The sequence below is a fragment of the Nerophis ophidion genome, linkage group LG12 (assembly GCF_033978795.1).
Source record: "Nerophis ophidion isolate RoL-2023_Sa linkage group LG12, RoL_Noph_v1.0, whole genome shotgun sequence".
Lineage (NCBI taxonomy): Eukaryota > Metazoa > Chordata > Actinopteri > Syngnathiformes > Syngnathidae > Nerophis > Nerophis ophidion.
In genome coordinates this window covers 43,440,772-43,454,370 of record NC_084622.1, presented here as the reverse complement: position 1 = coordinate 43,454,370, position 13,599 = coordinate 43,440,772, and the positions used below count along the sequence as shown (strand labels likewise).

Here is a 13,599-nt window from a genome sequence, read left to right as displayed (position 1 = left end):
TATATGAATTTATTACTTTTTTTATTGCTATTTAGCTCAATAGCTTCCAGGTCATGTGACCTCTTGACCCAAAACATTGCAGGTTAATAGTCCTATAAGGGCTATTGGAGATACACCTCTTATATTTCAATTTCAGTGCTTTACACATTTTATATTAATTTATTCCTGTAAATATTAGCGTTTTTGCTCAATAGCTTCCAGGTCATGTGACCTCTTGACCCCAAAAATTGCAGAATAATATTCCGATATGGGCTAGTGGACATACACCTTTTATATTTCAATTTCCATGCTTTACATATTTCATATGAATTTGTTACTTTTTTTATTACTTTTCAGCTCAATAACTTCCAGGTCAGGTGACTTGTTGACCCCAAACATTGCAGGATAAAAGTCCGATAAGGGCTATTGGAGATACACCTTATATATTTAAATTTCAATGCTTTACACATTTTATATGAATTTATTCCTGTAAATATTAGCTTTTTTGCTCAATAGCTTCCAGGTCATGTGACCTCTTGACCCAAAACATTGCAGGATGATAGTACTATAAGGGCTATTGGCGATACACCTCTTATATTTCAATTTCCATGCTTTACATATTTTATATGAATGTATTACTTTTTTTATTGCTATTTAGCTCAAGAGCTTCCAGGTCATGTGACCTCTTGACCCCAAACATTGCAGGATAATAGTCCTATAAGGGCTATTGGAGATACACCTCGTATATTTCAATTTCAATGCTTTACACATTTTATATGAATTTATTCCTGTAAATATTAGCTTTTTTGCTCAATAGCTTCCAGGTCATGTGACCTCTTGACCCCAAACATTGCAGGATGATAGTCCTATAAGGGCTATTGGTGATACACCTCTTATATTTCAATTTCCATGATTTACATATTTTATATGAATTTATTACTTTTTTTATTACTATTTAGCTCAATAGCTTCCAGGTCATGTGACCTCTTGACCCCAAACATTGCAGGATGATAGTCCTATAAGGGCTATTGGAGATACACCTCTTATATTTCAATTTCAATGCTTTACACATTTTATTGGAATTTATTAGCTCAATTACCGTAATGTCTAACGTATAGGCGCACTTCAGATTCAAGTGCTGCTCGCTTGACTGCAGTGGGGGGGTTCTTTTTTTTTTTTTTTTGGCATGAAAAAGGGAGGTTTTTTTGGTTTGGTGCAGTAATTGTAAGTGTATCTTGTGTTTTTTATGTTGTTTTAATTTAAAAAAATAAGATTAAAAAAATATATTAAAAAAAAAAAAATTAATAAAAAAATCTTCTGCGGCTCGGTACCAATCGAGCCGCGGTCCGGTGGTTGGGGACCACTGAGATAAGGCAGGTTAAATGTTGTTATAGATTAGTGGTTCTTAACCAGGGTTCGATCGAACCCTAGGGGTTCGGTGAGTCGACCTCAGGGGTTCGGCGGAGATCGTATAAACACAAACTTCTCCCTGTTGGCATACTACAGACACGGCAAAAGCTGACTGATTTGCAGGTGTGTAATTTGTTGTGAGTTTATGCACTGTCTTAGTTTTGTTGTTTGAACAAGGTGATGTTCATGCACGGTTGATTTTGTGCACCAGTAAAAATAACATGGTAACACTTTAGTATGGGGAACATTCATCCATTTTCTACCGCTTATTCCCTTTGGGGTCGCGGGGGGCGCTGGTGCATATTTCAGCTACAGTCGGGCGGAAGACGGGGTACATATTCACCATTAATTAGTTGCTTATTAACATGCAAATTAGTAACTTATTGGCTGTTAACTAGTTATTAAGTACTAATTAATGCCTTATTCGGCACGGCCTTATTACAACCCTAACCCTCTAACCCTGACCCATACCAAATAACTCTGAATTAAGTCTTTATTACTGTGATGAGGTGGCGACTTGTCCAGGGTGTACCCCGCCTTCCGCCCGATTGTAGCTGAGATAGGCGCCAGCGCCCCCCGCAACCCCGAAAGGGAATAAGCGGTAGAAAATGGATGGATGAAAGTGCGTATGAAACTGGTGGGGTTTGGTACATCCAAATAAGGTTAAGAACCACTGTTATAGATACAGTATACTCATTTATATAAATTATGTTAAACCAGTGGTCCCCAACCTTTTCGTAGCTGCGGGTTTGGCGCACTAATTGTAAGTGTATATTGTGTTTTTTTATGTTGTTTTAATAAATGAATAAATAAATAAAAGAAATTTAATTTAAAAAAAATAATAAAAAAAAAAATATATTCTGCGGCCCGGTACCAATCAAGCCGCGGCCCGGTGGTTGGGGACCACTGAGATAAGGCAGGTTAAATTTTGTTATAGATACAGTATATTTATTTATATAAATTATGTTACCAGTGGTCCCCAACCTTTTTGTAGCTGCGGACCGATCAACGCTTGATAATTTGTCCTGCGGCCCGGCGGAGGAGGGGGTGGTTCTTTTTTTTCTTTTTTTCATTTGTCATTTAAAAGGGAAGTTTTTGGGGTTGGTGCACTAATTGTAAGTGTATCTTGTGTTTTTTATGTTGTTTTAATAAAAAATGAAATTCAAAAAATGTAATTAAAAAAAATAATAATAATAATAATAAAAAATTATTCCGCGGCCCGGTGGTTGGGGACCACTGAGATAAGGCAGGTTAAATTTTGTTATAGATACAGTATATTTATTTACATAAATTATGTTACCTGTGGTCCCCAACCTTTTTGTAGCTGCGAACCGATCATCCATCCATCCATCCATTTTCTACCGCTTATTCCCTTTCGGGGTCGCGGGGGGCGCTGGCGCCTATCTCAGCTACAATCGGGCGGAAGGCAGGGTACACCCTGGACAAGTCATCAACGCTTGATAATTTGTCCCACGGCCCGGCGGGGGAGGGAGTTCTTTTTTATTGTTTTCTTTGTCATGAAAAAGGGAGTTTTTTTCGGTTGGTGCACTAATTGTAAGTGTATCTTGTGTTTTTTATGTTGTTTTAATAAATAAAAAAAATAAAAAAACCTTTTGGGGGGGGGGTTGTTCTTTTTTTTGTTTTTCATAAAGAAATACAATCATGTGTGCTTACGGACTGTATCCCTGCAGACTGTATTGATCTATATTGATGTATTTTTATGTTGATTTGGGACGGCGTGGCGCAGTAGAAGAGTGGCCGTGCGCTACCCGAGGGTCCCTGGTTCAATCCCCACCTAGTACCAACCTTGTCACGTTCATTGTGTCCTGAGCAAGACATTTCACCCTTGCTCCTGATGGGTGCTGGTTAGCGCCTTGCATGGCAGCTCCCTCCATCAGTGTGTGAGTGTGTGTGTGAATGGGTAAATGTGGAAGTAGTATCAAAGCGCTTTGAGTACTTTGAAGGTAGAAAAGCGCTATACAAGTACAACCCATTTACCATTTGATAAATTTTTTTATTGAGGACCACTGTGTTACACTATACTGTCCCTCTCGGGGTCGCTGGGGTGCGGGAGCCTACCACCATTAACATTAAGACGGACATTGTTAATCATATGCAGGGATTTTTTTATATGATATGATATCCATCCATCAATCCATACCGCTTGGGGGTGGGGGATGCATCCTGGACAAGTCGATTATATAATATAATGATTCATCCATCCATTTTCTACCGCTTATTCCCTTTTGGGGTAGCGGGGGGCGCTGGCGCCTATCTCAGCTACAATCGAGCGGAAGGCGGGGTACACCCTGGACAAGTCGCCACCTCATCACAGGGCCAACACAGATAGACAGACAACATTCACACACTAGGGCCAATTTAGTGTTGCCAATCAACCTATCCCCAGGTGCATGTCTTTGGAATATAATGATATGATATGATATAACATAATATTATACAATAATTTATGATACAGTATAATATAATAAAATATACTCCGCGACACCTAAAGGGACAAGCGGTAGAAAATGGATGGACGGATGACATAATATAATATGATATGATATATTATAGGATAATATGATCTGACATAATGTATTATTATCCATCCATCCATCATCTTCCGCTTATCCGAGCTCGGGTCGCGGGGGCAACAGCCTAAGCAGGGAAACCCAGACTTCCCTCTCCTCAGCCACTTCGTCTAGCTCTTCCCGGGGGATCCCGAGGCGTTCCCAGGCCAGCCGGGAGACATAGTCTTCCCAACGTGTCCTGGGTCTTCCCCGTGGCCTCCTACTGGTTGGACGTGCCCTAAACACCTCCCTAGGGAGGCGTTCGGCTGGCATCCTGACCAGATGCCCGAACCACCTCATCTGGCTCCTCTCGATGTGGAGGAGCAGTGGTTTTACTTTGAGTTCCTCCCGGATGACAGAGCTTTTTACCCTATCTCTACGAGAGAGCCCCGCCTCACGACGGAGGAAACTCATTTCGGCCGCTTGTACCCGTGATCTTATCCTTTCGGTCATGACCCAAAGCTCATGACCATAGGTGAGGATGGGAACGTAGATCGACCGGTAAATTGAGAGCTTTGCCTTCCGGCTCATCTCCTTCTTCACCACAACGGATCGGTACAACGTCCGCATTACTGAAGACGCCGCACCGATCCGCCTATCGATCTAACGATCCACTCTTCCCTCACTCGTGAACAAGACTCCTAGGTACTTGAACTCCTCCACTTGGGGCAGGGTCTCCTCCCCAACCCGGAGATGGCACTCCACCCTTTTCCGGGCGAGAACCATGGACTCGGACTTGGAGGTGCTGATTCTCATTCCGGTCGCTTCACACTCGGCTGCGAACCGATCCAGCGAGAGCTGAAGATCCCGGTCAGATGAAGCCATCAGGACCACATCATCTGCAAAAAGCAGAGACCTGATCCTGCGGTTACCAAACCGGAACCCCTCAACGCCTTGACTGCGCCTAGAAATTCTAAAAACTAAAATGTATTATTATATCAAATAAAATGATAATGCGTAATATAGTATGATATGATATTTAGTAATATATTATGATATAATAGGATATAAGATAATAGGATATAAGTTGATACAATTTAATATAATAAAATATGATATGATATGACTTGTCCAGGGTGTACCCCGCCTTCTGCCCGATTGTAGCTGGGATAGGCGCCAGCACCCCACGCGACCCCAAAAGGGAATAAGCGGTAGGAAATGGATGGATGGATATGATATGACGTAATGTATGATTTAAAGTAATATAATATATGATAATATAATACAATATAATATGATATAAGGTAATATAATATAATACAATATTAAAGGCCTACTGAAACCCACTACTAGCGACCACGCAGTCTGATAGTTTATATATCAATGATGAAATATTAACATTGCAACACATGCAAATACGGCCTTTTTAGTTTACTAAATTACAATTTTAAATTTCACGGGAGTTTTGTCTTGAAAACGTTGTGTAATGATGACGTGTACGCAAGACGTCACAGGTTTTTAGGAAGTATGAGCGCTGCGCACACACACAGCTAAATGTCGTCTGCTTTAACGGCATAATTGTACAGTTTTTTGGACATCTGTGTTGCTGAATCTTTTGCAATTTGTTCAATCAATATTGGAGAAGTCACAGTAGCAAGATGGAGTTGGGAAGCTTTAGCCTTTAGCCACACAAACACACGGTGATTCCTTGTTTAAAATTCCTGGAGGTGAAACTTTACTATGGATCAGAGCGTGGTCAAGCGAACATGAAACACGACGGAATGTCAACCAGCAGGTTTCGGTGAGAAAATTGTGGTTAAAAAGTCGCTTCTTACCGGAGAAAAGCTGAACTTACCCCGTCCATAGCTGCCGTTGACTCCCCTGAGACATTGGCGTCAAGACACCCGTGGAGACACACCTCCGACTATCAGGTAATATTTAACTCACTAAAACACTAGCAACACAATAGAAAGATAAGGGATTTCCCAGAATTATCCTAGTAAATGTCTCTAAAAACATCGGAATTTTTTTTTTAACTTTTTTTTTCTAGTCCGTTGCTATCAATATCCTCAAACACAAATCTTTCATCCTCGCTCAAATTAATGGGGAAATTGTCGTTTTCTCAGTCCGAATAGCACTTTTTGTTGGAGGCTCCCATTAAAAACAATGTGAAAATGTGAGGAGCCCCCACACTTGCGACGTCATCGTCTGCGACTTCCGGTAGAGGCAGGGCTTTTCTCTTAGTTCCGAAAGTTGCGAAATTTATCGTGGATGTTCTCTACTAAATCCTTTCAGCAAAAATATGGCAATATCGCGAAATGATCAAGTATGACACATAGAATGGACCTGCTATCCCCGTTTGAATAAGAAAATCTAATTTCAGTAGGCCTTTAAAACATGTCATCAAAAATATATATTTTTTGTGAGAAATCATTAAGATGATCAGTTTTTCCACAAAGATAAATATCATTAATTATTAATAATAACATAGAGTTAAAGGTAAATTGAGCAAACGGGCTATTTTCTGGCAATTTATTTAAGTGTGTATTAAACTGGTAGCCTTTCGCATTAATCAGTAACCAAGAAGTAGCTCTTGGTTTCAAAAAGGTTGGTGACCCCTGATCTAACGTAACCGTGAGAATCAAGTCCAAAGTGGATCCAATATAGTCGCGAGAGTCCCATCCAAAGTGGAGCCAGCAACAAGAACCCATTTTGACAGCAGAAAACAGGTTAATTTGTGTAAGTATTTTTTTTTAACAACTAATCGAATACCACCTCGCATAATACGATTCATTTCTTATGTTTTGCTATTTTTCTTTCAGGCTAAGTACACATAAAAAATGGCCAGGACACGTTGGGAAGACTATGTCTCCCGGCTGGCTTGGGAATGCCTCGGGATCCCCCGGGAAGAGCTGGACGAAGTGGCTGGGGAGAGGGAAGTCTGGGCTTCCCTGCTTAGGCTGCTGCCCCCGCGACCCGACCTCGGAGAAGCGGAAGAAGATGGATAGATGGATGGATGAAGTGTCGTCTTTGTCGCCATCTAGTGGTGATGAGTCAGACCTAATACCACACTCTGTTACATAACAACGTGCAAATCCCGATTTATAAAGCATGGGGTTATGTGTATTCTGGACGCAAATAATCCCACAAAGTATAGCCAAAATCTGTTCTGAGGCAGTAGTTCAAATAAAGGTCTCAGAACCGGATTTTGTCAATCAATCAATCAATGTTTATTTATATAGCCCTAAATCACAAGTGCCTCAAAGGGCTGCACAAACCACAATGACATCCTTGGTAGGGCCCACATAAAGGCAAAGAAAAACTCACCCCAGTGGGATGTCGACAATGATGACTATAAGAAACCTTGGAGAGGACCACATATGTGGGCAACCACCCACCCCCAGTGGACCGAAAACAATGGATGTCGAGTGGATCTAACATGATATTGTGAAAGTCCAATCCATAGTGGATCTAACGCAGGGTTCACCAACCTTTTTGAAACCAAAGGCTACTTCTTGGGTACTGATTAATGCGAAGGGCTACCAGTTTGATACACACTTAAATAAATTGCCAGAAATAGCCAATTTGCTCAATTTACCTTTAATATATATATATATATATATATATATATATATTAAAAAAATGGGTATTTCTGTCTGTCATTCCGTAGTACATTTTTTTTCCTTTTACGGAAGGTTTTTTGTAGGGAATAAATGATGAAAAAAACACTTAACTGAACTTTTTAAAAGAGGAGAAAACAGGAAAAAAATTAAAATTCAATTTTGAAACATAGTTTATCTTCAAATTCGACTCTTTAAAATTCAAAATTCAACCGAAAAAAATGAAGAGAAAAACTAGCTAATTCGAATCTTTTTGAAAAAATTAAAAAAAGGAATTTATGGAACATCATTAGTAATTTTTCCTGATTAAGATTAATTTTAGAATTGTGATGACGTGTTTTAAATAGGTTAAAATCCAATTTGCACTTTGTTAGAATATATATAACACATTTGACCAAGCTATATTTGTAACAAAGACAAATCATTATTTCTTCTAGATTTTCCAGAATAAATATTTTAAAATAAATTCAAAAGACTTTGAAATAAGATTTATTTTTGATTCTACAGATTTTCTAGATTTGCCCGAATATTTTTTTTTTAATTTTAATCACAATAAGTTTGAAGAAATATTTCACAAATATTCTTCGTCGGAAAAACAGAAGCTACAATTAAGAACTAAATTACAATGTATTTAGTATTCTTTACAATAAAAAAAATACGTTTACTTGAACATTGATTTAAATCGTCAGGAAAGAAGAGGAAGGAATCTGAAAGGTAAAAAGGTATATGTGTTTAAAATCCTAAAATCATTTTTAAGGTTGTATTTTTTCTGTAAAATTGTCTTTCTGAAAGTTATAAGAAACAAAGTAAAAAAATAAATGAATTTATTCAAACAAGTGAAGACCAAGTCTTTAAAATATTTTCTTGGATTTTTAAATTCTATTTGAGTTTTGTCTCTCAAGTCCGAGTCCATGGTTCTCGCCCGGAAAAGGGTGGAATGCCGTCTCCGGGTTGGGGAGGAGACCCTGCCCCAAGTGGAGGTGTTCAAGTACCTAGGAGTCTTGTTCACGAGTGAGGGAAGAGTGGATTGTGAGATCGACAGGCGGATCGGTGCGGCGTCTTCAGTAATGCGGACGTTGTACCGATCCGTTGTGGTGAAGAAGGAGCTGAGCCGGAAGGCAAAGCTCTCAATTTACCGGTCGATCTACGTTCCCATCCTCACCTATGGTCATGAGCTTTGGGTCATGACCGAAAGGATAAGATCACGGGTAAAAGCGGCCGAAATGAGTTTCCTCCGCCGTGTGGCGGGGCTCTCCCTTAGAGATAGGGTGAGAAGCTCTGCCATCCGGGAGGAACTCAAAGTAAAGCCGCTGCTCCTCCACATCGAGAGGAGCCAGATGAGGTAGTTCGGGCATCTGGTCAGGATGCCACCCGAACGCCTCCCTAGGGAGGTGTTTAGGGCACGTCCAACCGGTAGGAGGCCACGGGGAAGACCCAGGACACGTTGGGAAGACTATGTCTCCCGGCTGGCCTGGGAACGCCTCGGGATCCCCCGGGAAGAGCTAGACGAAGTGGCCGGGGAAAGGGAAGTCTGGGTTTCCCTGCTTAGGCTGTTGCCCCCGCGACCCGACCTCGGATAAGCGGAAGAAGATGGATGGATGGATCTCTTAGAATCAAAAATGTCGAGCAAAGCGAGACCAGCTTGCTAGTAAATAAATACAATTTAAAAATTAGAGGCAGCTTACTGGTAAGTGCTGATATTTGAGCTATTTTTAAAACGGGCCGGCGGGCTACTCATCTGGTCCTTACGGCACCGCGTTGGTGACCCCCGAACTAACGTAACCGTGAGAATCAAATCCAAAGTGGATCCAATATAGTCGCGAGAGTCCCATCCAAAGTGGAGCCAGCAACAAGAACCCATTTTGACAGCAGAAAACAGGTTAATTTGTGTAAGTATTTTTTTTAACAACCCCCTCGCATAATACGATTCAATGCTTGTGTTTTGCTATTTTTCCTACAGGCTAAGCGCATATAAAAAAAAATGGCGCCGGTGAGTATTTAAAGAAGGGGTTATCTTGCAGACAGCATCCTTGTACGTGCACAGGCTGCCTCTGCTCATGGCAACACTGTACACCAGCCGGCCAGCTCCGACCACCTCACATCGGAAGTGTAGGGGTGGCCTTCTTCAAAACAACTTAAATATATACCTCTTACGCTCGCAATGGCGCCCAAATATTCAACTAGCGTCCATTTAAAAGTCTAAATGTTAGAATGCGATGGTATTAATTAGAACAGTCATGTTAATGGGAAAGTGGCTAAAAGAGTAATGGTTTCGTCCTAATGTAAGACGTGCGAAAACGAACGCGCCGCACCAGAGCTAGAACTCAAATGTGAAGTAAACTGCTCGTTGGGTAAAGACAACCTTTTCGTAGATCCGATTGGTCCATAGCGCGAAAGGGGCGGGGGTTGATTGGGTTACGGAGGAGTTGATTGGCTGAGCGCGGTGCCGGTTCCGCGTCCTCCTTTGCATAACCAGGTCCGGTTGTGGACGCAGGGGAGCGGGCTGGGCGGAGAGGTGCTGCAAGTCAACTTCGGCGCTGTTGGATCCACTCAACTACAATCCGTAAATGCGCCTAAGTTGTTTTATTTCCTTTTTTATTGGAGGAAAATGAGCAGCGTGTCTGGATACGGACTCGGACGTGGTCGCATTGAGGGAACGAGCGCGTTTAAGATATTAATTCCAATATAGGAACAACTTGAAAGTGCATGGTAAGTACAGTACGGAGCGCACCAGTCTTAATTCATAAATAGTCTAAATCAGGGGTGTCGAAGTCATTTTAAGTCGGGGGCCACATGGAGAAAAATGTACTCCCAATCTACTGGTAAAATCACGGCACGATAACTTAAAAATAAAGACAACTTCAGATTGCATTCTTTGTTTAAAAATCTAGCAAGCACATTCTGAAAATTTACAAATCATAATGTTGTTAGTTTTTTTTTACACTTTCATGTTGCGATTAATAGTATTCTATCTTTATTTGTCGTTATTTATATTTTCTGAATAAATTATGTGATAATGGTCATCAGTCAACTATTTTCAATCTATCAAGATAAAACAAAAATATCAAAATCAAATTACAGGAATTTTTTTGTGTAGTTTGTTCATTTTCCTCGACTGGTGCATTAACATGTGGTTTATTTTTTTTTCCACTTGTAGCATCATCTACAACAGGGGTCACCAACGCCCGTACCAGATGAGTAGCCCGCTGGTCTGTTCTAAAAATAGCTCAAATAGCAGCACTTACCAGTGAGCTGCCTCTATTTTTTTTACATTTTATTTATTTACTAGCAAGCTGGTCTCGCTTTTCTCAACATTTTTAATTCTAAGAGAGACAAAACTCAAATAGAGTTTGAAAATCCAAGAAAATATTTTAAAAACTTGGTCTTCACTTGTTTAAATAAATTCATTTATTTGTTTACTTTGCTTCTTATAACTTTTAGAAAGACAATTTTAGAGAAAGAATACAACCTTAAAAATGATTTTATTATTTTTAAACACATATACCTTTTTACCTTTTAAATTCCTTTCTCTTCTTTCCTGACAATTTAAATCAATGTTCAAGTATTTTTTTTGTTTATTGTAAAGAATAATAATTACATTTTAATTTAATTCTTCATTTTAGCTTCTGTTTTTCCGACGAAGAATATTTGTGAAATATTTCTTCAAACTTATTATGATTAAAATTCTAAAAAAAATATTCTGGCAAATCTAGAAAATCTTTAGAATCAAATTTAAATCTTATTTCAAAGTCTTTTGAAAATTTTTGTTCTAGAAAATCTAGAAGAAATAATGATTTGTCTTTGTTAGAAATGTACCTTGGTCCAAATTGTTATATATTCTAACAAACTGCAGATTGGATTTTAACCTATTTAAAACATGTCAGCAAAATTCTAAAATTTATCTTAATTAGGAAAAATTACTAATGAGGTCCCACAAATTCTTTTTTTTAAATTTTTTCAAAAAGATTCGAATTAGCTAGTTTTTCTCTTCATTTTTTTCGGTTGAATTTTGAATTTTAAAGAGTCGAAATTGAAGATAAACTGTGTTTCAAAATAAAATTTTCATTTTTTCCCGCGTTTTCTCCTCTTTTAAACTGTTCAATTAAATGTTTTTTTCATCATTTATTCCCTACAAAAAACCATCCGTAAAAGGAAAAAAAATGTACGACGGAATGACAGACAGAAACACCCATTTTTTTATACATATACATTTATTTTTTAAAGGTAAATTCAGCGAATTGGCTATTTCTGGCAATTTATTTAAGTGTGTATCGAACTGGTAGCCTTTCGCATTAATCAGTACCCAAGAAGTAGCTTTTGGTTTCAAAAGGTTGGTGACCCCTGATCTACAACGATCCAAAGCTATTGCGACATCTTGTGGACACATCTAGAACAGCAGTTTCTTTCATTGGCTCATTTTTATATTTAGCAAACTCATACCGCGGGTTGGATGAAACCTGCTTGCGGACCTTATCCGACCCGCGGGCCGTACGTTTGACACCCCTGGTCTAAATCTATATTTTTCCATAAATACATGTTTTAAACTACCTACATTTCTGATGAGATGTTTTTGAAAAATATCCGTGTTTAATAACTACTGTTGCATTACTACACCATTTGAACTACTTTATTATTCTACTTTTTTATTTTGTGAGTAGATGGCAGATAAACATACTAGTATTGTTGTAAGCATTTCACCAATCTCGCGCACTTTGCAAATTATACGTCATTTCCATTGTGCGCAAGCAATTTGCATATCGCAAGACAAGATTTTGTGGATGGTTTAGTCAGTAACCCTACATTATTATATTTTATAAATAGTAAACCAAGTTGTGGTAGTAGTTTAGTCAGTAGTTCAGTCATGGATGTACACTGTTTTTGAGGGCAATACTCTGTTATATTGTCCCGACTACAAATGAATAGATTTACATAAGTATTTAATAAATTATTTGGACACCAAAACCATGTATAAATTTGTGCCCATTGATTTGCAAAATGTGCACCACACATTATTCAAATATATAGCTGGAAGCAAATTTGCAAAATGCGGTTGCGCATTTTGCAAATTGCTCACATTTGTATTGTGCCTACAACAATATGATCCCGTCTGCAGATTGCATATGAATTCATGATACTGTGTGTTGTTGTTCCCAGGACAGTGTCTGGGTATCTAAACGCAGGTGAGCCACTGACTAACGCACATTGTGCCCAATGCCAGTTCCACTGTGCGTGTGACAGCGGCTAACCTGCTTTTGGGAATACTTCTCGCACGGATCATTCTGCAAGAACTCCAAGATCGTGTCCCGGCATTGCGAAGGGGCGTCCTGCCCCTCCCTTTTCATGCAGACTTACTGTACTTTATTTTGGGCCCCATTCAACATGCCCGTGCACAGACGCCTTTAGATCTGACCCCAGTGACCGACTCTATGCTGTCTTAGGATATTTCACTTTTCTATACCAGCGGATTTGTTGTGATCATCTGGTGGCATAAAGTTATTTATTCCCCTTAATGGTGGGGTCAGTCCAAAATCTGTGCAGGAAGTGTACTTAGATAGGATGCATAGGTGGTGGAAGTCCAAAAAGTATTCCATCCACACCATGTCCTGTGTAATGAAGTGTTTTTTAAGATGCTCTTGATTTTACCAAATAAAACATGCAATATGAAGCAGTTTAGTCACTTTTGGTTTAAGGCATGTAACGTTTTGTGCAAGTTTAAAATTGACTACACACATCTGCTCTTACTGCGATGAGGTGGCGACTTGTCCAGGGTGTACCCCGCCTTCCGCCCGATTGTAGCTGAGATAGGCGCCAGAGCCCCCCGCGACCCCAAAAGGGAATAAGCGGTAGAAAATGGATGGATGGACATCTGCTCTTAGGATTCAAAAGGGCCTTAAGTATTTGCACACCCTGCAATTTTGCAAGTTCTCTTAAGATTAAAGTTAAGTTAAAGTAACAATGATTGTCACACACACACTAAGTGTAGTGAAATTTGTCCTCTGAATTCGACACATCCCCTTGTCCACCCCCTGGGAGGTGAGGGGAGCAGCGAGCAGCAGCGGTGCCGCGCCCGGGAATCATTT

At 39.6% G+C, this 13,599-nt stretch overlaps 1 long non-coding RNA gene across 1 annotated transcript; it reads left to right on the top strand.

Annotated features, from left to right (window-relative positions):
- The first annotated feature begins 10,027 nt into the window (after positions 1–10,027).
- On the top strand, positions 10,028–13,184 carry LOC133563470 (uncharacterized). Its single transcript, XR_009809047.1, has 2 exons — positions 10,028–10,228; positions 12,674–13,184. It is a non-coding gene; the product is annotated as an uncharacterized LOC133563470 (long non-coding RNA).
- Positions 13,185–13,599: the final 415 nt, after the last annotated feature.